Source organism: Ambystoma mexicanum, chromosome 6p (assembly GCF_040938575.1).
Source record: "Ambystoma mexicanum isolate Mex_15411 chromosome 6p, UKY_AmexF1_1, whole genome shotgun sequence".
In the NCBI taxonomy this organism is placed as follows: Eukaryota; Metazoa; Chordata; class Amphibia; order Caudata; family Ambystomatidae; genus Ambystoma; species Ambystoma mexicanum.
This window is the reverse complement of record NC_090935.1, coordinates 649,967,178-649,992,239: the sequence shown is the minus strand read 5'-3', so window position 1 is coordinate 649,992,239 and position 25,062 is coordinate 649,967,178. Positions and strand designations below refer to the sequence as shown.

General features: G+C 44.8%; 1 protein-coding gene across 4 annotated transcripts in view; it reads left to right on the top strand.

Annotated features, from left to right (window-relative positions):
• Nucleotides 1-25,062, top strand: part of PTCD2 (pentatricopeptide repeat domain 2) — a 298,424-nt gene that overhangs the window by 246,088 nt on the left and 27,274 nt on the right. The gene's annotated exons all lie outside the window — the stretch shown is intronic.

Sequence of the window (25,062 nt, the reverse complement as noted above, 5' to 3'; positions counted from 1 at the left end):
TAAAAACCACAGAACAGGTTATCATGCCATGTTCTTTCTAGAGAGGGGCGCCTGCTACCTTTTTTGTATTTTTGCAAGGAACTTGGGGTTGGTCACCCTAGGTTAACTGGGGTAACCCAGACGTGGACCACTTGCACACTGTGCTCAGAGAAGCACAGCTCCACCTCACTGATGAGGCCCCACTAGGCCGAAACACGTGGCTGGGGTTGCTGTTGGCACTCTTGTTCAAAGGAGGTTTGCCATGCATTTCGATGCTGGACTGCCCTTGTGGACGGGACGAAGACTGATATGCAAATAGTTATTCCTTCTTTGTGAAAAGTACAGTGAGCAAAAAGCGATGGCTACGGACTCTCAAAGTGGGTAAAAACCGCAGAACAGGTTATGTGTTCTTTCTAGAGAGGGACACCTGCTACCTTTTTTACACATCTCAAAGAAATTGAAAGCATAATGGGTCCTATGTGATGGACAAAATGGTATTGTTTGTATCTCCTGTGGAAGTTGTTTGCGGTTGTCTTCCTAACAGCGCCTTGTTCGCTATGGGTTTCTCCTAGTGTGTTACTTGATTCCCAGGAGATGACGTTTACCTCCTGATGATCAGATCTTTATAGTAGGTAGTAGGTAGTCCGATAAGGAGGCATGCTTCATTAGTAGCAACGCATTACAATGGAAGTTGAAACTTAAAACCCCCAGAAAATTGTTCACCCTCTGAAAAGTGTACATGAAGGTAAGAACATTCACTAGCAGCAGGAGTAAGAAAACATTATTTGTAATTGTGCAAGCAATGTTGGTGGCTCTTTTTGTATGAACAATGGACTGTTGGAACAGTGAGGATCAGGGATATAGCACTACATTGGATCATTCATATTAAAAGATCATGTTCAATCTGTTATGTAGCATCGTTTTGAATCCGGTCCTCGCTGTTTACAAAGCAGAATCCCCAACCCCCTTTGTGAATGAATGAATTTATGGTTTTACATTTATGGACACCCATATCCTTGCTCAAGAATTTCTTTTTTTTCTTTTGTAGTTATTGGTTAATTATAACCTTTTACACATTTAAAGTATAAAGAGCAACAAAGATAAATAACTGTACATTATTAAAACATACAGTACTTATAGAGGGTTCTTAAAATCCACATTTTATAAGAATAAATACAATCAGATCAGTTTCTTAACTATATCTTTTCACAAGTAAAAAACTGAAATTCAAAAGGAAGTTTTCCACCGCAATCAAATAGGACCAAAATTGGTCAGTATGGATAAAATTCAAATCAGAGTCCAAATGTGCAAATGCCTTTTCATATAATATGGTCAAATTAATACAATCGGTTAGAAAATGTCTAGAGGATTCAATTGCTCTTTTGCACAATCTGCAAAAACGCTCCTTGTGAGAGATATTATACCAGGCACCAATATTAGCCAAAACTGGTAGATGATTTAATATTTAAAGCATTTTAAACCGCCTGGCATGAGGGTCTTGAAGATTCTTTAAATAAACACAAAGGGTATTTACAGGAAATGTGTGCCTAAAGTATTTGGCATAATTGGTTTTCCCAGATAAATAGGTACTTCTTGAATTTCGATCCCAGATCTCAGCTTTTTGTTTTATTTTTTTTAATTTACCAGCCAAATTGTCTGAAGGATCGCAAAAGCAACCTATCTTCTCAAGGAAATCTATAATGTCTTTTACACATGATTTTAATGCAATATGGCTATCCAAATTCCCCTCTAGGTCTAAGAAATGGGAATCAAAGGATTTGGTGTTATCGAAGTTCATCATCATCTTCACATAGAAATTGGATATAAAGATAATTTTTTAAGTACTAAGCGAAATGATTCCTAATTCGCTACAAATAGCTTCTACATGGATGGCCTACGACAAGCCTAAAACCGGCCTCCATAACTTGCCTTCCAATGTACTCAGCCATGTTGTCCCATTTGCAATATAAATCTCTAAGCCTTATTAAATGCCTGGAACTATGATATGATATGTTATGATATGATGTGGCATTTATAACGCACCTGTACACAAGTCTTTCTAGGCGCAACAAGACGAGGTAGGGAGACAAAGGGAGGACGAAACAAATGATCTTACTAGGCTTTGTCTCATTCAGATCGTGCAAGTGCAGGAGATGGGGGTGGAGAGGAGAAGTGCCAGGGGGAGGGAAAAGGGAGAAGTGTGGTCAGGGTAGCAAGCATTGCTCTGAATAAGTGCAGCCAGGGGATCCAGCTCTGGGTAGTGCAAGGAGGCAGGGGAATGTAAAGTTACAGATACAAACCCCTAAGTGCGCGGAGGCCCAGAGGCAGTGCAGGTGCTTACAGGTCATTTAGGAGCCTGCTGCCCATTGGGTTCTGAAGGTAGCTAGGTGACCAGTCGGTTTGGGTATGGTTGCCCGAATTTCTTTTTACTGCGGCAAACTGGATGAAAATAATTTGACCGGGCCCCAATTTAAATGCACATGTGGTTTTTTTCATGGTTTTTTTCCCACCTCCAATTTTAAGGAATCGGGGGGCACCCCCAAAATAGCAAAACAACAAATATGGGGAGCAGGGGACACCCCCAAAACCTCCACTCTCCAGGATTGGTGTTTTGCTATATATATGACCAAATTGCCCATTAGGCCAATTATTTTCAGTCAAATAGGCTAATACCAACCAGTCAGCGCAGCAGACAGGGGGGTCAGCAAGGGAAAGAAAGAAGTGAAAAGGAAGGTCTTGAGCTACTTCCGGAACCTGAGATGGTCCTGCTCAAGTTTGAGAGGGGCAGTGAGGCAATTTCATAGGGAGGCCCCCTACAGGGGAAAGAGATCTACCTCAGACTCTCTGCCTGTAGAAGCATCTGACCATCAGAGAGTTGTACGTAGCCGAGCGGAGTGCTTGAGAAGGAAGATGTTTAGGAAGAGAGAGTTAGATGTAGTGCGGGGCCTGGCCCCAGAAAACCTTGTGGACAGTGCAAAGTGTCTTGAACTTGATCCTTGCAGCCCCCGGGAGCCAGTATAGAGATTTCAGGGCTTTGAGAGACCAAGGACAAGTCTGGCAGTCCTGTTCTGGATCAGTTGCAGAGGGCAGGGAGTAGAGGAATGCAGGTTGAGAAAGAGGCTGTTGCTGTAGTCCAGCCTAGAGAGAACCAGGCTCAGGAGATGTTGAGCTTCTGGAGAAAAGTGAGAAAAGGAAGAATACCTCTGAGGAGGTGCAGCTGGTAGTAGGACTTCTTGGAGAGGTCCGTGTTGTGAGGAGAGAAGGAGACAGTGGAGTCGGGATGACCCCAAGGTTTTTTACCTCACAGGAAGACGCAGGGAGAGGGCCCAAGGAGGACGGCGAGAGTGAAAGAAGGAAAGCGGGAGCAGGGGTCCCAATGAGGAGGATCTCGGTATTGTTGGCATTGAGGCAGAGTTTGTTGAAAGCGCACCATTCCTGAATCACGGATAGACAGTCAGGAATGAGCGAGGGAGGGGAGGTGGAAGGAGAGCTGAGTGTTATCCGCATAACACTGGATGTTAGATAAGGTAGAGATGAAGTGGGCCAAAGAGGCCACGTAGACGTTGAAAAGCCAGGGTGAGAGGTTGGAGCCCTGGGGAACACCACATGTGGAGAGAGAGGTGGTGGAGAGAAAGGACCCCAGTTGGACCTGAGAGGGACGGTCCAGGAGAAAGGTGGTCAACCATGCTAGGGCCTGATCCGTGATTCCCAGGTTCTCATCGAGATTGATCAGGATGGCGTGATTAACAGTGACAAAAGCAGAGGAAAGATTAAGGAGAATAAGGGCAGAAGGAAGACTTGAGTTGAGATTAGTTACCAGATCTTCACGGGTATTCAGGAGAGCAGTTTCCGAGCCTCTGACTGCTCTGAAGCCAGACTGATGGTCACGGAGACAACCAACAGATTCAGTATGGAGAGTAAGCCGGAAGATGGCCAGCTTTTCCAAGCGTTTGCCCAGGAAAGGATTGATAGAAATCGGGCGATAGTTTGCCAGACAGGAGGGATCATCAGAAGTTTTTTTTCAGGAGGGGGTGCACAAGGGAATGCTTAAGGGGAGAGGGGAAAGTTCCAGAGGCAAAAGAGTGATTGCAGAAATCGGGCAAGGCTGGAGTAAGGGTGTTGATGTGGTCCTTGATGGTTCTGGAGGAGCATGGGAGCACCCGCTTGGATGCCACTTTCATACATCGGACTTGTCTAGAAACGTCATCAGGAGTGATCAAAGAAAAGGTGGAGAAAGGAGGAGGAGAGGGAGAGGCATCCACAAGGGGGCCAGAAGAGGGAGAGGAAACGGGCTTTATACAATTGCGTTAATCCCCCATTAGAGTGCCTGCCTGATTTCTGTATGAAAGTTCTTATGGTCTTCATTTTAACCGATACTTTATTCACTATGGTTTTAGCCTGAATAGCGTTATCAATATTGTTTGTAGCAAGAATACCAAGGTATAGGTAGTTATCTACCTCCTGCACCTTGGTCCCTTGCATGGTCCAATTGACTTTCTTTAGTTTTCTTCTATTAGCTTTTATAGTAATCATTTTAGTTTTCGATACATTTATAATTAATGGTCATGGGAAAGCAGATTTAGGCAGAAACACAACAGCATTTAGCATTTCCCATTTGGGGCTCTCGGGCCCCCCGTGGGGAGCCCGAGAGCCCCAAATGGGAAATCAGCTGTAGGCAGAAACACTCCGAGCCGGAGGAGCCTGAGAAACTTGGAAAGAAAAACCGCAGCGTTTTCAAACACAACGTTGTATTTATGTTTGCGGTCGCTTCAAAAGCGACCGCAAACATAAATACAACGTTTTTAAAGCTGCGGTTTTATTTCTAAGTTTTCCGGGCTCCTCCAGCCCGGAAAACTTAGAAAACAAACCGCAGCTAGTGCTCATTTAAAAAAAAACATATAGCACTTACCGAGATTCAGCTGCAGCTTTCCTGCTCTGGTCTCCGGTCTCCGTCCTCCGCGTACAGCACCAATGAAGGAAAAGCCACCCAGCGGTAGCTTTTGTTTACTACAGCTGGCTGGCTTTTCCTTCATTAGTGCCGCAAAAGCAAAAGCCAGCACAGCCGGGCATCCATTTCACAAAATGGATGCGTCCATGTGCTTGCTTTTGCGAATTTTGAGCTTGAATAGCTCAAAATTTTACATAGGAAAGTTAAAAAAAAAAAAAGTGCTAGTATTTTTTTTTTTTAATGTTGCCTATCTATTTTTTAAATACATTTTTTTACTCGACTATCCCTTTAAATTTCCCTCATGGCCATTTGACCCGTATTATATTTCTGCAATATGTACCAGAATTTGTTTGCATCTTTTCCTTTTAAAACCGTAAACATGGTATTCCATTGAGTTGAGGCCATAGCGCCCTTATGCATTTTATGCCAGTTTTTATATTTTAGTCTCAATCTTTTGATTTTGTAAAATTTTGTATACACATCTCAGCCCTGCTATTTCTTTTTACTTGTCAGAGATCATCCTTTATTTGTTTCTTCTTCATTAGTTATTTGTGGTCAAAAACTTTTTTATGAGGTTTATTAATGATACCATTTTTTTTCCTTTGATCATTAGCCAATTTATTGATAGATCTTTGTTATCTGGTATTAATTCTCTATGTTAGACAATTTTGGCATATTTCCTTCAAAAAATACTTCCAATAATTCTGAACTGGCGTTATCTACATTCCTCTCTGTCCATTTCGATTCCCTCCATTAATAATGGCATAATTGCCATCCATCTGTGTACGCAATTGTGTTAGATCATGTTTGGCACAGCATTCACCTATCACATGGTCTCTTAATTCATTGGGAATGAGCTCAAATGTATTAACATTCATAGAACCATTCTACATTGTTAATACAAAATCGAAACATGGGCACTGCATGCCATTGGTCCAAGTATAAAAGAGATCTGTCACGACCCTCGCCCAAAACCCCCTCTGGCAAACCCATTGGCCAGGTGGAGTCAGGACTAAGGACTCTAGAGCCAGGCATCCTCTTCAAAAGCCCTCCTGGGGCCAGTCCTGGCGCCTATGGTGCCAGGCTCATACACCATGAAAAACATGTGCTTTGGAACTACTTTATTGTTTTCATCAGCCAACATGGAGGCATCCACATAGCTTGGTTCCTAGGAAACAAGCTATGCGGTCTAGTGTTTTGGGTGTGGTAGCCTAGGGACTACTTTACCTGGACTAGTTTGTTGGGGCTATTTAAACCACACCCGAGCAAGACAACACGCTTCGCGTTACTTTGCAGTTTGCAACGTGACGCTCACCGTGTCCAGCTATACCCACGAACCTCGGAGAAGCAGAACCTGCAAGGAGACAAAAGGAACATTGTTAGCAGCAGCATCTTACCTGCAGTCTTCATCTTTAGCTTCTCGCAGCTCCTGAGAACAGCTTCCTTAAATCAGCACGCCTCCCGAACTAAACGACCTGAAAGAGGAAGATAGAGGCAACATTGAAGAAAGCATAAGAGACATTGCAAATTACGAACTGCTCAAAAGGCTTACCTGGCTGGTTGCCTCTCCGCTGGCACCACTCTGGAAATTCCACACACGCTGAAGAACACCGCAACCTACACGGAAAGAAGGAAACACAGGTTAGCAAAGGCAAGACATCGCAGCGCTGCGCATAACGCTTACTTACCGCATCATAGCGTTCTTAATGCGCCATCATTTGGCAGCAAGGCTCAACCAGGCCAGTTCGCCGCGCTGAAGCTCCGCATACCTAAGGGAGAAAAAGAGACATTATTAAACAAAGAAAGGCATTCAGGATAGCAACAAAACTAAAGAACAGTAATAAGACCTACCTGAACGATATAAAACGCGCCGGCATCAGTGAAGTAACTGGACCGCACACGCCCATGAAAGACAACGCGCCCCTGCAAAGAAGGCAGGACGGAGAGCACGCCTAACTCTACCACAGGATGAGGAGAGGGCCCCAGAGGGGCTGAAATCATACGGGGGTGGAGGGAGGATACTTACCCAGGTCGGCCAGTCTTGAACACAGTCCTCCTGTATTTTCAGGCAGAACCTTCCCCGCAGACCACATCTGGACACCACTGAGAAGTATACCAGCGTGTAACCCGGCTGGGTGGTGTCCCTGTGGATACCAGGTGAGCGTAACAGGATCCTGAGTTTTGACATGAACTAACTGAAATATTTGATGTGCTTGAAAAAAGAGTAGACATAGGCTAGTAGCCTTTATTATTTCCTCATCTCCCAGACCAATAGCCCAAACATTTTGCTGGTTCTTTATGTAGCTATAGTCTTGGGACACAATCGTAACTCTTATTTGGAAACCGTGGTTGGTGATAATTTAAATCACCTATTAAATAATATGGGCTAGTAGGGTATGCATTCAACCAATCCTCGATCAAGAATTCAATATGTTCAATTATGAGATCAAGTCTAGCATTACCCGGCGGTTGTAAACATTTTTCAATAATATGTCTACTTTCTCTTTCTTCAACATTTTATCAACCTTAATAGCTAAGATCTGATCTAATTGGAGAGTGTATAGAAACACTGTAGCCTTTAAGTGGTGTGCTATCGCTGTAATCAACCCACCAAAAGGACGACCTGTTTCATCTTTTTGGGCTTTCCTTTGAAAAATGGTAAACCCATCCATGATCAGGTCCTGCATTACCCATGTCTCTTGTAGTTAAAATATATTACCAGTAACCAAGAAATGTAGACCCGCAACATTATCCAAAAAACAACTATACTCTCTTGTGTTCCAGGATCTTATTTTTTTATTTTATTTTTTAAATTTATTTATATAGAGCCAACTGCCCGCAGGCATCGGGGCGCTTACATGGAGACAAGGACAGGCGCAAAGAGAACGAGAAGAGATGGGACAGGACAAAACACATAAGATTAATTGTTAACTGATTCCATAAGTAGATGGTGGGTTACTTGAAAAGCTCAGTTTTGAGTTTTTTGTGAAAGACCAAAAGGTTGGTCTCCAACCTAAGACACTTTGGCAGTTTGTTCCAATTAGCTGCCGCTCGGTTAGGGAGTTCCCTTTTGTGTTTCAGGGGAGTTATAAATCTGTTCTGATCTTAATGCCCTGGGGGGATGGTAAAGAGTGAGTTTGTACTTCAGATAGGCTGGAGCCTTGCCGTATAGGCACTTCTGAGTTAGGCACATAGACTTAAATTGTATGCGATCCTCCATTCTCAGCCAGTGGAGATCCCGTCTGGCTTCACTGATGTGTTCGCTTCTTGCTTTTTTTTTTACCATTCTGATCGCATTATTTTGGACCAGCTGGAATTTTTGGATGCTCTGCTTACTTGCTCTTGCCAGGAGTGTGTTTCCAGAGTCCAGACGTGACAGGATGGTGGCTCTGGCTATTGTGGCGCAATTCTTCTCACTCAGCAGGGGTCTAATTGCTTTGAGGAGTCTGATGTAATAGTTACAGTTTTTGCTAACATACATAGCTTGGGCATCTGCGTTGAGGGAGGCTTCCAACGTCATTCCAAGCGTTTTAACCTTATCTGCCACTGTAATACGGGTTTCTTTAATTTGGAAAGCCTGATAGTCAGCGGGGAGTTTGGCATGAGCCTGGGTGGAGCCAAAGACCATTAATTCGGTCTTATTGCCATTCAGGCACATCCAGTTATTGTCCATCCAATCTTCGATATTTCCGTATAGTGTGTTTAATGTCGTATTGTCCTTAGTGTAATCCCCGCTCAATTCCAGGACCAGCTGAGTATCATCAGCGTAGTTGGTAAAAAAATATCTGGAGCTGTTGTAGTAACTCACATAGGAAACGGATGTATAAGTTGAAGAGCAGTGTGGATAGACTGGCTCCCTGTGGTACCCCACAGAAGATGTTAAATTCAGAGGAGAATTTGTCACCCCAATGTACTCGGGATATTCTGTTTTCAAGGAAGGACGATAACCAATTTATTGCTTCCTTGGAGCAGTTGGCGACCTTCTCAAGTGCTTGCTGTAGGAGCTGATGGTCTAGCAGGTCAAAAGCGGCGCTCAGATCCAAAAGGACCAGCAGGCCAGCCTTTCCCTTGTCCATAATTTCCAGCATTCTGGTTTGTAGGTCCAGCATAGCTGTCTCTGTGAGCGGCTCTAAAGCCAGATTGTTGTGGGTGTAAAATCTCATGGCTTTCCACATATTCCTGAAATTGCGTTGTTGCTATTTTGTCCAGTAAAATTACAGTTCGTAATAGGTCTTAAGTTGTTAGGGTCGTGAGGGTCTAAGTTAGGTTTTTTTTTACTAGGCGGTGTGATGGTGACCTTTTTTATGTTGTTAGGCACTACTTGGTCCCAGAAAGACAATTTTAGTGAAGAGTGGAGTAAAAATTTTGGGATGTTCAAGGAAGATCTTTGGAGGGAGTTGGTTTTCGGCGCAGGAGGATGGTTTCATAGATGCCAAGGTTTTCAACATGGCTTCAAATGATATGGGTTGAAATTGGAACTTCTCCTTTCCATTTGTGGTCGACTGTTCTACAGGAAGACTAAGTTGAGGTTTATTAGCTTGTGCTAGTGCAATGCGTTCTCTAGCTTTGGATATTTTGTTAGCGAATGCTACCTGTGTGTTTCACATTCAGATTGTGATGGTATAAATGCAGGGGCCATCGCCTGGGGCTTATCTATGGATTTGAGAATGTCAAAGAGTTTGCTAGCTGAATTGGAGGATGCTTCGATTTGACTGTTGAAGTAGTTCTTTTTAGCCTCATTGATCTTGGTTTTGTAGGATTTTTCTAGTGATTTCCAGCTTGTTTTGTAGTCATTTGTTTGGTTTTTAAGCCATTCAACTTCGCTACGTTTTTTTTCTTTCTTAAGGGTGATGAGTTCTGGTGTGAACCATTTTTGATGGTTAAGGTTGAGCCTAACAGTTATTTCACGATTTGGCGCTTTCTGGTTAATTAATATACGCATCTGCTGGTCATATTTTTGATGATGGTGTCACATGAGTCTTTTTCATTAATGTCTGCCAGAATGCTATTTACGCACAGTTGTAGGTCTGCGCTTTCAATATTTTTGAAGTTTCTGGAAAGGACTTTCCTTGCCTTATTAGCAAGTTTTTTTGCTGGGAGAGGTAGGTGTAGGTCAAAAACTATTTTGTAATGGTCTGTCCATATACAAGGGGTGGTTACATAGTTGTTGGTCTCTAAGCTGTTAGTAATGACCCAGTCCAGATGGTGACCATTTGCCATGGTGGGGCCATGATTCATGACATTGAATTGCATTTTTGTAGTGTTTTTTCAAGGAGAATTGCTTCCTTGTCTTTTAGGTATCCACACAGACAATTTAAATCTCCAAGAATGATCGTGGATTTATTTTGGCCAATAAGTGAGTTGGCAAGGATGGTGAGTTCATCGTTGAACTCTGATTCCAGGGAGGGTGGTCTGTAGATGTGTATGAAATGAATGCAGTTATTGTCTGTGGGACAGTGTTTAAGGTGTAGTATTTCACAGCCTGTGCAGGAAGATGTAGTGGGAAAGACAGGCAGCGAGTCTCGTGTTACTATGGCTACCCTGCCCCCTTTCCCGCTTTCTCTATTAGTGTAGTGGATTGTGGAACCCGTGGCTACTGCCAGAGTGCAAGTAGGTCCAATTGGGTCTGTAGCCACGTTTCTGTGATACACGTAATGTCAATGTTGTCTGACACAATCGGGTCGTGTACACATGATGCATGTTGATTAAGGGAGCGTGTGTTCAGTAAACATATTTTCAGTTTTTTGTCGGGGCTTCTTTATTATGTATTTGTTTGGTTTCTGTCCTGATAGGCTCACTAATGGGTAGCTGATCTGCTGTTGTCAACATGCAGGAAGGTATTTTGGTGCCATTCATGGTAGATTCATGATCTGGTGGCACTAAAACACTTCCCAGCGCTTGTGCGTGTATGGCTCCTGTTTTCTGTATCTCTTGTAGTTCGGAGAGAAGATCGTTGAGCTTTCCTATTCCCATTCTTACCTAGGTCAGAGGACTGGGCTCTAGCAAAACAGAAAGGTGATGGCTGGAAGGTTTTGAATTAATCATAACCACGGGCAAAACTCTGGGCAACCCTCCAGACCATCGTTTTTCAGCCTGCCAAGCCATTACAGAAGGGGAAAAACCATATGCAAATCAGGCTTGGTCCTACCCCAAAAGGGGCAGTCCAGCCCGCACTGCTAGGTCACATCCCTTGTGCACGAGACCACAAGCATCCCCAGACATGTTTCAGCCTTGTTGGGCATCATCAGTGAGGAGTAGCTTGGGTCTCTAGGCCAGGCAGACTCGGGACCCACGTCTGGGCATACCGGTCCCACTCGGGGTGACTTTAGCAAAACAGAAAGGTGATGGCTGGAAGGTTTTGAATTAATCATAAACACGGGCAAAACTCTGGGCAACCCTCCAGACCATCGTTTTTCAGCCTGCCAAGCCATTACAGAAGGGGAAAAACCATCTGCAAATCAGGCTTGGTCCTACCCCAAAAGGGGCAGTCCAGCACGCACTGCTAGTAGGTCACATCTCTTCTGCACGAGACCACAAGCATCCCCAGACATGTTTCAGCCTTGTTGGGCGTCATCAGTGAGGAGTAGCTTGGGTCTCTCCATGTGAGAGAGGGTATGCCCAGACGTGGGTCCCTTGCTCGCTGCGCCATAGGGAACCAGGCTGCACCTCACTGAGGAGGTCCAAAAAGGCCGAAACATGTCTGGGGTTGCTTGGTTTTCTGTGCAGAGGGGACCTGGCCTAGCAGTTCGGGCTGGGCTGCTACCATTGGTGGCGGCAGCTGACTGATTTGCACATGGCTGGACCCCTTTTGCAATGGCGCAGATGGGCTAAAAAACGGTGGTGTGGAAGGTTGCCCAGAGCAATTACCAGTGGTTCAGATTCATTGGAAACCTTCCACCCATCACTTTTGTGGTCAGTTTGTCTCTCCATGTGAGAGAGGGTATGCCCAGATGTGGGTCCCTTGCTCGCTGCGCCATAGGGAACCAGGCTGAACCTCACTGAGGAGGTCCAACAAGGCCGAAAAATGTCTGGGGTTGCTTGGTTTTCTGTGCAGAGGGGACCTGGCCTAGCAGTTCGAGCTGGGCTGCTACCATTGGCGCCTGACGTTTCAGGAAATAGCCTGCTAGTGCTCTTGGGAACTGTAGTTCCCGCTCAACAGAGCGCTCGCAATCACAATCGCATGCAGGTTCCAACAATGAACTTTACGAGTGCTTGCTCGTTGCCAAAGCTGATTCGAATTTAGAAGCAGGTGACAAATAAATGGAAAGAAGGAAAATGCAAAGCTAAAGAATTTGTTTGCAATAAATGAGTCTTTAGTATTCTTAAGTCATTATACCCCCGTCATATCTTAGCTGGTCAAGATCTTGTAACATCTGACCAGAAGACTGTGTTCTCTTAAGGTGCAATGAAGAACATATCTTTGTCACAAACTCATTAATCACCTTCTCTGGCAAATAGTCCTCAGCTGTATGTTGAGCCATATTATTTCTAGCACTTGGTACTACCTTCACCTCTTTTACCAATAATGGCTTGGGTCATGATAAGTTCTGTTATTATAGGGGATACCAAATGTATCACTGTCCAAAAAGAGTCCCAAGCTTTCTGTGGTATTTCTACTTGCTTCCACTCTTGAGTGATTACCATTTTTAACGGCATTATTTGATTGATCAAGTCTAAAATATTGGCTCTATTCAGGTAAAGGCTAGCAGTTGTATCATATAAATCAATCATTTTTATTGTATTCAATGAGATAGTAATTGTTTTGTAGTGAGAGAAGATCTAAATATAACAGATCTTCTGCTCACTCGGCTCATAGACATTGCTGTGTTCAAAATTACCACCCATGTCATGTCTCATACAAGTTTAAGTTATTCCTGCTGTCGAGGTAGTCTCTTCATAATCCTTCTTTGTGTCTTCTACAGAAAGGAAGACATTGTCCTTACTTGACCCTTTTCCCACACTTGCTACTTTAGAGGGTCTGCTATCATTCTTCAATCCTATACCCGGAATGTATCCTTGTGTTCTCCTTTTCTTAATTACTTTTTTTTCTCGTAGATATTTTCGTTACATACCCATATTATAATGCGGTGTCAGATGAAGAGGTCAAAAAAGAAAAACAGAAAAACAGAACAGAAAACTTCCATCAGTTGTGCACAAAAATTCCACACTGTACCATACAGGAATATACTAGCGACCCTTAGGTTCATAGCTAAGTCTTAGTGCATCATCTATTATGGATGTTTCATGCTTAAGTTCTAATACATACTGGTGTTCTCTTGTACATTCCGAACATGAAATGCAATAGTGTTGTTAGTCATTGGTTATCTCTCGTACCATGGGTGACCTGCCAGTTCAAATTCTCCAACTGTTTCCCTGGTGTGTAAGTGAAACCTGTCCTAAAGCCCTTGGCGTACAAAGGCTGGCAAATTAGAGTTTCACCTCTGCTAAAGTGTTGGTATGATCCATCTATCTGGAGGTTCCAAAAGTGATTTACTCCCTAGTGATAATTGTGAATAGATTAATATTAGTGGATTTGTTACAATCAACTCACCAACTTGTTCCTTCAATTGGTTTCTGTAGTTCAACAATGTTAAGCATTAGTACCTCCACTAGCACATGAAAGTTATTCTTAAAAGTGGGATGATCTGGGGGCTTACGTACCCCTCATCATATCTGCTGTACTAGCGAGAACTTCACAAAAGTTCTCTATGTTCACCACATCAGATATGTATCTAAATAATAAAAGAAAAAATGTGCTTGCTATCCGTTGCACTAACTACTGTTAAGATTGCTAAATATCTTCACATAGGTGCAAATGCCAGATGGCCTTACCTATTATCCTCGCATGAATCTGGGATTCCCCAAATAGTCAGTAGAATTATTCTTTTCTGTGTTTTGTCCTTTGGTTCAAATACCATCCAGTGGGGAAATAATGTATACTTTTCACACTTGTGCATTTGGCTGGTATCCATGCATGATACATAGAGCTAAGTTAATTTCCTGATCAAGGTTAGTGATATGATATTTTATTTATATCGCGCTCATACACAAGTGTTTCAGAGCGCGACCAAGCAAAGGGAAGGGAACAGGGGAGAACACAATAGAAAACGATCTTACTAGGCCCAGTGACATTAAGAACACGCAATTGCATGGAAAAGGGGAAAAGTCCGTGGAAGGGGGAGAGGTGGAAAGTGTGGAACAGAGGAGAGAAAGGAATAAATAATCAGTGAAATAAATAAATAAATACAGTGAAAAAAGGTAGTGCAGCCAGCAAGTGGCAAGTGCATGATAGTCAGATAAGGTATATCTGATATGTGCAGAAGAAGAGTGGGGGGCTCTATGGGTACAGATACAGATCCCAGTGTCAGGGGTGGACAGGAGGGAAGCAGGGTGAGCAGGTACCTGGGCTCAAGGGACAGAGGGTGGCCAGGTGCACAGTGCCGCGTGCGAGAAGCAGATCAGCAGTGGAGAAGAGTGGAAAAGGCAGAAGCGAAGAGGAAGGTCTTAAGGTGCTTCTGGAACCAGAGATGGGTCTCCTCAAGTTTCAAGGTGATCGGGAGGCTGTTCCAAAGGGAGGCCTCAGCCGAAGACTCAGATCTGCCCCCAGCTCGTTTCTTTGAGAAACCACCGACCCTGAGGGAGTTAGAAGTAGAAGAGCGAAGGGCTCGAGAGGGGAGGTATTTACGGAGGGATCATTTAAGGTATTTTGGACCCAAGCCCCAGAAAGTCTTGTGGACAATGCATAGGGTTTTAAATTTAATCCTTGCGTCCACTGGGAGCCAATGAAGGGATTTCAGAGCTGGAAAGATACGATCCCAACGCTTTAGGCCAAGGACAAGTCTTGCAGTCCTGTTCTGGATTAGTTGTAAAGGGCGCAGAGTGGAGGCAAGTAGATTTAGTAAGAGGCTGTTACAGTTGTCCAACCTAGAGAGAACCAGAGCTTGGGAGACAGTGAGCTTCTGGAGTCAAAGATGACCCTGAAATTCTTAGTCTTGCATGTAGAGGTTGGAGGAGAGTCAAGGGAGGCCGGCCAAAGAGTGAGGGGAAAGGATGATGAAGGTGTGCCATTGAGGAGGATCTCAGTCTTGTTGGCATTTAGACAAAGATCGTTGGCGGCACACCAATTTTGGATGGCAATTAGGCAGTCGGAGATGAGGGAAGGAGAGGAGGTGTCTGAGGGGAGCCTGAAAATGAGTTGGGTGTCATCAGCATAGCACTGGAAGTTTGAGCAGAAAATTGAAATGCAGTTGGCGAGAGTTGTGAAGTATTGGTTGAAAAGCCAGGGCGAGAGGTTAGACCCTTGGTTGAACATAATTAGAGAGGGAGATAGAGCATAGGGAGGACACTCGTGTTACCTGGGACGGTCGATCGGAAAGAAAAGAGGTCAGCCAGGCCAGAGACTGATTGGTGATACCCAGGTTGTCACGGAGACGATTGAGCAGGATGGTATAGTTGGCCGTGTCGAAAGCAGAGGAGAGATCAAGTAGGATGAGGACGGAGGGAATGTTAGAGTCAAGGTTAGAGAGCAGGTCTTCACGGATGTTTAGGAGAATAGTTTCCATGCTTATGCAGCTCTGAATCCAGATTGGTGGTCATGGAGAGAGCCAACAGAGCCAGAAACAAGGTTAAGCTGGGAGATGGCCAGCTTTTCCAGGAGCTTCCCCAAAAAGGAAGTAATGTAAATTGGGCGGTAGTTAGCCGGACAAGAGGGGACAGCTGTGGGTTTCTTGAGGAGAGGATGCACAAGGGAGTGCTTCAAGGGGGAAGGGAAAGATCCAGAGGCAAAAGAATGGCTACAGAAATCGGCAAGGGCCGGAGCGAGGATATTGACGTGGTCCTTAATAGTTTTATAGGTAGGTAAATCCTTACCAGAGATGCTGGTTCCAAATCTTTCTTCGGGATTGTTATGTTGGCAAATTAGATGACTCCTCTATTTAATAGGTGCCAATCACTGTAACACAGGGGTGCACAACTGATTTTGACAGAGGGCCGAAAGTACCTTACATGATGGCTATAGTGGGCCAAAAAGTAAATGTGGATGGGGCGGTAGGCGCGGTGGGGCGTGGTGTGGCAGGAGGCTTTTTCAACCTCCTATTTTTATTAAACACTATGCCCCATAGCCCCCACCCCTCAAGCAAACACTATGCCCCATGGCTCCCACCCCCAAACACTATGCCCCATGACACCCACCCCTCATGCAAACACTATGCCCCATGGCCCCCACCCATCATGCAAACACTATGCCCCAAGACACCCACCCCTCATGCAAACACTATGCCCCATGGCCCCAACCCCTCATGCAAACACTATGCCCCAAGACACCCACCCCTCAACCAAACACTATGCCCCATGACACCCACCCCTCATGCAAACACTATGCCCCATACTCGTACAGACCCCACCCCTGCATACAAACTAACAAGTATACACCATGCACCCATACAGACCCGAACCCCCACCCCCCAACTCAGCACACAAACCCACAAGCATACACCATGCACCCATACAGACCCGAAGCCCCCACCCCCAACTCAGCACACAAACCCACAAGCATACACCATGCACCCATACAAACTCGAGCCCCCCCAACTCAGCACACAAACTCGCAAGCATGCACGCATACAGACTCGGACCCCCCACATCTCAACATACACTGCACTTGCAAACAAACACATTCAGGCAGACCCGACACACACCCCACCCCCGCATCTCAACATACACTGAACTTGCACACAAGCACATTCAGGCAGACCCGACACACACCCCACCCCCGCATCTCAACATACACTGAACTTGCACACAAACACATTCAGGCAGACCTGACACACACCCCACCCCCGCATCTCAACATACACTGAACTTGCACACAAACACATTCAGGCAGACCTGACACACACCCCACCCCCGCATCTCAACATACACTGAACTTGCACACAAACACATTCAGGCAGACCTGACACACACCCCACCCCCGCATCTCAACATACACTGAACTTGCACAGAAACACATTCAGGCAGACCTGACACACACCCCACCCCCGCATCTCAACATACACTGAACTTGCACAGAAACACATTCAGGCAGACCTGACACACACCCCACCCCCGCATCTCAACATACACTGCAGACATACAAATACAAACACACCCATAGACACCCGACACCCCCCCACCTCCGCATCTCAACATACAATGCAGACATACAAATACAAACACACCCATACACACCCGACACACCCCCCCACCTCCGCATCTCAACATACATACAAAAACAAAAAACGCAGGACGGAGCCGAGACAGACACACACACAAACATACAGCCCCCCCACCATGTACTTACCCAGACGTCCTGGAACGCTGGCGAGGCTTCTGGCACTGCCCAAATCGTTTTGGGTTGGGTGTACCTCTACATCTGTGCACCCCGGTGCACAGATGTAGAAGTATACCCAACCCAAAACGATTTTTAGAAATGGAGGGACAGATGCAAAACAAGAGCCTCTTGCTTTGCATCCGTCCCTCCATTTTTAAACATCTTTTTTCTCCGGCTTTTACCCGGGCCGCCAGAGAGAGACAGTATGGATGGAACAAAGGGCCATCCATACTGCCCCTCTTCTGTGCGGCCCGTGGGGGGGTGGGGATTGCTCAGCCCCGACTTCATTCTGCCGGGGGGGGAGAGGGCCCCGCAGCCCCCCCTACTCTGCACCCCTGCCAGGGCAGATTAGGTCACTGAGCCCCAGCTTCCCTGGCAGCATACACACACACTGCGTGACTCACGGCCCGACAAGGAAAACAAAGACTTTCTTAATGGAGGGCGACCTTTGCTGCTTGCGGGCCGCCTTCCATTAGGAAAGTCTTCAACCCTGCCGGGCCGAATCCAGCAGCATCACGGGCCGCACTTGGCCCGCGGGCCGTATGTTGTGCACCCATGCTGTAATAGTAATTCTACATTTCTGTGCTATGTATATGAGGGTCAAATCCCAAAGATTAACCCAAGCCTAGCCATGTAACGGCATTACCCAACAAAGCTAGTCCAAGGATTTGTAGGCCTTGGACCACAAAATATTTATCTCCCTGGTTCCTTGTACTCACCTATTTGCTTATAGTCATTTTCGGGCTTAATCCCACGTGGCTGCTGTTTTAGACGCGCACCAGTGTCATTTGGATATGCATTTATAATGTAAACAAAGCGTGTGATGTCGTAACGTTGCAAATGACGTCACACGCCATGCGTGTGACATCACAACATGCCAATAGCGGCTTGTTATTCCTGTGCCACAGTTACTCAGATCATATTACCAAGTATAAGAAATCATATTTCTTTTAATTCTCTCATTGATCATTGAAAAACGTATATTATTAATGGGTCACTGTTGACCATTATTACTTTCGTACTTGTGTATACAGGCTGTATATACAAATCTCCTGTTGAAAACAGAAATATATGATAATGATAGGTTTTGTTATGTTATAAGGCAAAACGTTCTCTTGCATTGTCATTTGGCTCATCATTACATAGTATGTATCTCTTGTCGCTGTATCTGTACAATTAGCTGCTGTGTAGCATTAAAGTTGACTCAAAATTGGGGTTAAATTCCCCACAGAAGTTGTAAATTGGGGAAGTTGAGTTTTAGTTGCGTGCTAATGTTACTATGGGGTTCCATGAGTGGAAATTAAGCAAGAGCTTATCTGCTGTGTGTATTGTCTTCACAGAGCTGCACTTAGATAATTCATTTGTACAGTATATCCATATTGCTAAATATACGGTAATAGATACTCACAACTCAAAAATGATCTAGTTCCAGATTACCTTACACTCTCATTTCCATTAAGAAATGAAACTGTGACGTGTGAATCTGGCAGGTTCCTCATGTTGACTTTTTCACTCCAACAATTAGATGCATTCAAAGTTTCATAAAAACACATTCATTTTGTGCTCCGAGTTGAGCCCCACTTTAACGCACCGCAAAGTACAAATACATCTAGCCTCAATCCGTCCCAATTTAAGTTTTAGATCCCCTCCTCGTTTTCACAGTCGTGCTTTCATTAATCCAATGAATTTGAGATTCCCCCTATCGTCCATTTGGTGGCTTTCCTGCCAGTGCATTGCTAGGGGGAGTCGATGATCTTGTTTGTTGTGGCTTGTTGTGTGTTCCCTAATTCTTGTCCTGAGCATTGGTGTTAACAGGTAAGGTTTCATTTTGTCTTGGGTATCATGTACGGTAATTATTGAATATCACCTCGTGTATTGGTAGCTCCTTCATCATTCGTTGTTAACGGTATTGCCAGCTGCATTGGTAAGAGCGTTTCTGCCAGTAAACTCATATCCTGTCTTAATATTTGTTGGTCTTTATGCCTAGTATTGGGAACGGCTAGTAAGGCTACGAGTATAGTCAATGATTCAGGTTCCATGCATGGCTCTTCCAAGGTGGAAGAATCAGCCGAAGAATAACTCACTTGGTGTCTCGGTGACGACGCATTGGCGTCCATTGCAATCACCGTTAGATTAGCTGATTTAGCCAGGTCATGCGATGCAATACGACTCAAATCTCTTGCCTCTATATTTTGTTCCTCCATAGCAATGGTCTGCTTAACAGTGTTTGCTTCTGACTGTAAACTTAGACACAGTTTTAATAAATCATTATTATCTATTGGGTTATCCAGAGACAGATCTCTTCAATATTTGTGCCTCAGTAATCGTTGTTGTAGAAATGGGTTTTAAGAAAGCTGTAATTTCACACAGTAGTGATCATCAAACCCGCTGATATCCAGAATGAAGTCTGTAACTCCTATTGCAATAGATGTAGATTGCTTGCTGGATGTTTTGTAGTTCTTTTTTTCCACTTTCGAGTTGCAGACAACACACAGGAGCAAGAAGCACATTCTTTGGAAAGGAGTGAGTAACTGCGGCCAATTGCCGGCATCTTAACACATCCTTTCCAATTAACATACAGCTATAGATCTATTACCAATTCTACATTTATCGAGGTTCAAAGGCCTATATAGACCCACAGTCACCTCCTACGTATACTGTTTTAAGTTATTATACAAATCAGAATCTGGCTGGAAGTGGAGAGGTTGACCATGTATTTCTGCCACAATTCTCTTGGTCGAATGTTTATCGCAGACAAGTCAAATACCAGTGCTTAAGCAGCAATGTCCATAATGTGATCACTCCTGAGGGGAAAAGGGGTGGGGGTGCCGTAACTTAGAGTAATCTTTAGTGAAGCGTCTGGTGGCCGCTTCCGCTAGTATGTGTTATAGCCACGGAGCACAATACGAGGCGCACTCTGCATCACTCCACACTGACTTATAAGATTATACAGAAGCAGGCCTCCACTGATGTTGTAAGCATATGCAGCATCTTACCGTATCGCATCGTTCCCACAAGACTCACAAAGGATGATGAAACCGGGAGGGCAGGTTAAGCTGCGGTACTGCGAGGCAGCAGGTCCCAAAAGGTAGGCTCTCCCGCAATCCGCGGAAACCCCAGCAAACCCCTGCCGAACACAACTGAACACCTTTCCTCCGCTTTTATTGCCGGCAAACCTTTTGAAGTTCCCCAGTAGCTCTGGGTAATTCTGTTAAAGAAACAGACCCGAGGACACCGCTGAACGCTTTCCCTCCACTTTCGCTCTGCATTCGCTGCCGGCAAACCTTTTGAAGTTCCCAAGTAGCTCTGGGTAATTCTGTTAAAGAACAGACCTGCAGACACTGCTGCACACTGTTCCTCTGCTTTCGCCATGTATTTCTTACCACAGTCAACTGCTGAATGTGGCTTAATAGGTTAAATCCAAGTGACCATAAAACTGTAATTCTGACCATATGACGACATATTAACAATGAAGATTACCCAGGCTTACAGCTCAGGGAGTCTTAATTCTATTTAAGATACAGATTCGAGCATTATGCTTCCACTTCTTTATTCTACTCTTCAGCAGCTTTAATTTCTGTTTTAAACTGTTTTATTTATTTATTTATTTATTAGGGAGCTACAAGTCCCATGTTAGTCCTTTCAATCCTGTAGTCCCCGATTATGCCCTCCTCTTCCTGGACCTATTATCTCTTTTCCTGTCTAGGTCCCTTCCTCTTCTTTTGATGCGTCAACAGGGGCACCTTCACTCAACAATGTCTAATTTGGGCAATTTGAGACGAACGCAAACCAAGCTAGACTGTCCAGGCACTCAGTCCTTCGGCCTTGGACTCACTCTCGTCCTCTGATGACTTTGATGCTTGTATGCCTTTTTTTATTTAATCAGCTGGTCTTTTGCCCCTCCCCTGTAAGACTGAAAAGGACAGCATCAGGGGAGGGCATATGCATCACAACAGCTTTAATGCAGACAATCTTGAACAGCATTGTTAATTAGGCATATACTGGACGGAAATAAAGCTTGCCTCCACGTCTTTAATAGAATCAAGACTCCCGGAGCTGTAAGTCTGGGTAATCGTCATTCTCTGTCAAGACCGGAGACAAGCATTATGCTTGTTAAAAGCTGCGAACTACTGTCACCGCCTATGACTATATTGGCTTGAAATAAAACATGTTAAAAGACGCTATCACGAGTCCAATCTGCCGCCAAAAAAATAACTTGCAAACTGGCCCCTGCCATGAATGCTTTGGAAGCTACTGCTCCCCTCACTGCGCGCCAAACTTGGACATATCTACTCCTGCCTGCAACATGACTTCTCACAACCATCTACCTATGGTGGTGCCGCTACTGCCTTGAAGGGCTTCCTGCGCGCAATAGTTGGGTCTCGCCAGCTGGTCTCATCTCTGCCGTTCTGATATCGTACTCTTTAATGCATGACGCCACACAAAGCTGTGGTTTGCTCAGCAATTAAAGGCATGTTCTAGTAAAAATAATTATTTAAAAAATAGATAGGCAACATAAAAAAAATACTAACATTCTCTTTTTTAAAACTTCCTATGTAAAATTTTGAGCTATTCAAGCTCAAAATTCGCAAAAGCAAGCACATGGGCGCATCCATTTTGTGAAATGGATGCCCTCCTGTGCTGGCTTTTGCTTTTGCGGCACTAATGAAGGAAAAGCCAGCCAGCTGTAGTAAACAAAAGCTACCGCTGGGTGGCTTTCCCTTCATTAGTGCTGTACGCGGAGGACGGGGACCGGAGACCAGAGCAGGAAAGCTGCAGCTGAATCTCGGTAAGTGCTATTTATTTAAAAAAGGAGCCTGAGAAACTCGGAAAGAAAAACCGCAGCGTTTTCCAACACAACCGCATTGTTTTTCTTCCTCAATCTGCTTTCCCAATTGGGGCTCTCGGGCTCCCCACAGGGAGCCCGAGAGCCCCAAATGGGAAAGCAGATTCAGGCAGAAACAACGCAGCATTGCGGAAAACAACCGCGTTGTTTCTGTCTGAATCTGCTTTCCCGTTTGGGGCACTCGGGCTGCCCACAGGGAGCCCGAGAGCCCCAAACAGGAAAGCAGATTTAGGCAGAAACAACGCAGCATTTAGCATTTCCCATTTGGGGCTCTCCGAGAGCCCCAAATGGCAAATCAGCTGTAGGCAGAAACACTACGCGGCATGTAAACGCTGCGGTTTTTCTTTCCGAGTTTCTCAGGCTCCTCCGAGCCGGAGGAGCCTGAGAAACTTGGAAAGAAAAACCGCAGCGTTTTCCAACACAATGACGTTGTATTTATGTTTGCGGTCGCTTCAAAAGCGACCGCAAACATAAATACAACGTTTTTAAAGCTGCGGTTTTATTTTAAGTTTTCCGGGCTCCTCCAGCCCGGAAAACTTAGAAAAAACAACGCAGTTAGTGCTTATTTCTTTTTTAAAATAAATAGCACTTACTGAGATTCAGCTGCAGCTTTCCTGCTCTGGTCTCCGGTCCCCGTCCTCCTCGTACAGCACTAATGAAGGGAAAGCCACCCAGCGGTAGCTTTTGTTTACTACAGCTGGCTGGCTTTTCCTTCAATAGTGCCGCAAAAGCCAGCACAGGAGGGCATCCATTTCACAAAATGGATGCGCCCATGTGCTTGCTTTTGCGAATTTTGAGCTTGAATAGCTCAAAATTTGACATAGGAAGTTTTAAAAAAGAGAATGCTAGTATTTTTTTTTTTATGTTGCCTATCTATTTTTTAAATAAAATATTTTACTAGACCATGCCTTTAAGGATATGAGATCGAGGTGCAGTTAGTGTTCGTCCTTTTTGCTATTGTAAGTGTAACGCCCTCGGGTCCATACATCATCTTGTTGATTTCTAGGGTTTTGACTTCCAAAACTTCTTTACATGAAACTGAACATAACAGCATAGCCGGTTTCTCTCACAGCTGCAGTAATGATAAATATTTGTTCAGGGGACCCTTGTCGAGAAAACGTAGGATGATATCCACACCCTAGAGGTATGCATATTTAGGGAGCGGCAGAGTCTGCGATTCCACTCCTCTAACCAGAATGGCCACGGCCGGGTGGTCGCCCACCGTCTTCTCAAGGATGAGTACATGTCCGGCTGAAATGGCTGATCTTTAGAGTCCTAACATACTAAAAGCTTAACCGTTTGCCACTTGCGAGGCTAGGAAGGTAAGTATCGCCACTACAGGAGCAGAAACAGGATGAAGACTCGGTCGTTGACCCCAGTTCTCCCACTTGCTCCACACAGTGTTATAGCTCATAAGGGTGGAGGGCGCCCATGATTCTTTGATAAGCTGGGCAGCTTGTCTGGAAAGGCTCAGCATGCTCAATCGTCTCCCAACACCCTGCAAACCACCAGGGGTAGACTCTTCGCTGCATGCATATTTCTCCATGTCTGGGGATCAGTTGTATAGATAAGTACTTACGCAGTAGCTGTTATTTTGTGCTGTCTGTGCTGATGCCTGGACTTGCAGACTCTGTGCACGTCCACATGGGCTGCAATTGGGCTCTAACATAAAGTTTGACTCTTTCTTTGTTTTCTTTTTGTTTTTTATATTGTGTCATAATCTGGCTAACTCTCAGTATAATACAATGTAGCAGAGATGTATCACAGGCGTTTGCTTCCTGCCAATAGTGCTCCTGGGCTAGGAGTTCTGAAGGCTCACCCTGATTTGTGTGACCTTATTCACTAGATTTTCAGTTCCCACAGTGAACGCTGTTGCTTCAGATCGACTGTGGGAGGTTCCGCTGCATTTCCCCCACTTGATTGTCAACGAACTACAGAGCTGTTAATGCTCATCAACCGTTGGTCGCTAGAGTAATGCGCTTGAGCTGATTACGAAGTCTGCGCATTGTAAGGAACTCATGGTGGCAAAAGTAAAGACAGACACAAGTGATCACAGTTCAAGGGTGTTTATTGAACTTTATAATGGGTGAGGAAACCACCTAATATAAAATGGTAGCAAGCTAAGACCATCAAATAATAATAAGGCAGTCCTAGTGGCGTCTTGTCAAATAAAAAGGGCCTATACTAAAAGAAATATTGCCAATCCTTACTACTAAATTACAAAAAAAGAGTGTGGGATTATGTTCACCAGAAAAGAAAGAAGTGGTCACAAAAATTATAAGTCAGGATGGTATGGCTGGGTCTTCCTTCCCCACGTTTTAAGCACAGGACAAGGCGGGACTTCCGAGCAGAGCACACTCCTGGGCCTTGTCAGCACGAAGTTCACAGTTCCAGTGCAACAAGATCAAAACCTTCAGAGGCTAATTCTCTTTCCTGACAAAGTCTCTTGCCTCAGAAGGCCTGCTGATTCACAACGACAAACAAACAAAAGTTCCTTTGGTGGTTTTACACCTGGGCAATTGCTCTTTGCCCCTGGAACCTCCCTTTGCCGGGCTCGGATGCTCTTTGCAAAATGGGCCTCCCTCCGTCGGGTTCACTACAGCCTTTCTTTAACACAGTTCATGATTTGCTCATTTTCATCAGAAAGCGTGGGTTCCTTTCGCCTAGCTTTCTTTCGGCATCCCTCTGTCGGGTTCACCCTTGCCTTATTTTACAGTTCACCATCTTATCAGAAAGCGGGGTTCCCTTCCCCTTGCTTTCTCTCTGCCATGGGTCAGAGACATTCGATTGTACAATTTGATGGGACCTTTGTAGGATCACTCTGACATCTCACATCTTTCCTAGGGCCTTCTGGTACTTGCAGTTTTCAACACAAAAGGGCCAGAGAGAGTCCTTCGACTGAGCACTCCTACGGCGCCT